Source organism: Megalops cyprinoides, chromosome 19 (assembly GCF_013368585.1).
Source record: "Megalops cyprinoides isolate fMegCyp1 chromosome 19, fMegCyp1.pri, whole genome shotgun sequence".
In the NCBI taxonomy this organism is placed as follows: Eukaryota; Metazoa; Chordata; class Actinopteri; order Elopiformes; family Megalopidae; genus Megalops; species Megalops cyprinoides.
The window spans coordinates 15,380,589-15,382,006 of NC_050601.1; positions in this window are offsets into that span (position 1 = coordinate 15,380,589).

Here is a 1,418-nt window from a genome sequence, read left to right on the forward strand (position 1 = left end):
TCACGGGGGGGGGACGGAGTTAGACTGAGCTGGGCAGGGCTTGGAAGGACCAATGAGGGGTGGGTAGAGTATGGTTCTAATGACCATGCATCTGTAAGAGTTTTTTATTCCCTCAACTGTTTTTTTTTTTGTTTTAGTATGTTTTTATGTGTTACGTGTGATTGACAAACGCAAGGTTGATGTAGGATGCCATACGCCAGATGCCTTGTGGTGTGTTTGTTGAGTTATACTTTAAAAAGGTAAGACTTTGTCCCATTGCCACTGCAGGATTGACAGACTGAAGTGCCTGAAATCTGATGAACATCCATTTCAGGGCTCCAGGACTTTTTTATGGATGGCTGGAATATCAGATCAGGTCTAATTAATAATGAATATCAGAATATAGTGGAGAACAGCACAGACACAAATGTTATACTGTGATCCAAGCCTACGAGATTCCATATGAGATAACAGCCTGAACATTAACACGAGAAGGTATTCTTTGAATGATGGTCAGGAATATTTTGTGTCTCTCAAAGCTATATGACTCCAAATAATGTGGTATGAAGCTATTAGTGACAGTCCTTCTAGAAAGCTTATCATTAAATCATGCAACAGACACTAACAGAGCTTGGAATGTGATAGCTACAAAAGAGGTTTTCTTTCTAGGAAAGGGTTTCAAATATTTCTGTATGAAAAGCATAGACAGCAACCTAAAGGTGAATCTAGTATGTGATCAGTGATGGCTGTCTTTTATTCAAATAATGTATTTGCAGTGTAACAGCCTACATCGTATCATGTTGAAACAAAAGAGGAACACTACATCAATACAGCTTTGGTAGATAGTATTTTTGTCAGGTTTGACATTCCTGAACTAGGGAAGGTTTCCCTTTTTCCTCACCTAATCAGGGAAGCATAACAACTTATACTTGCATAATACTCCTAAGTAGTCAAAATTGTGATTTTGTCCAGTTTGATGTGGTTATTGAAAATTAGAAGGAAAATGTGTTTTGTGCTTGTTGGGGTAGTTCCAATGCTCTTGTGTAGAACACAGACATGCTGATGCAGACTCTTTTTTTGCATAGAGGACCACAATAGTGTAAGCTGCCGCCTTTAACTCTTGCTGTATTAGACAGACTGTCCTTACCACAGGACGCTGCTGCTGCTTAGTTACTTGGAGCATAACCAAAGCTTACAGTTATCATCACACTGCGCTTTTTGAATCTCACACATTACTGTGTTCTCCAGATTTGCGGTCATTAGCTGTGCATACGTATTGCATGTTATCTGCACCTACCAACAGAGTGCACCAAAATCAGGTGTTTCCAGTGCACATCACTGACATCACTGTACCTGTCGTATTGTGAAAATCTACAGTACTTGGAGTCTTAGATATAAGTGCAAACAGATACATTAATTATCTATATATTGACTTTTAA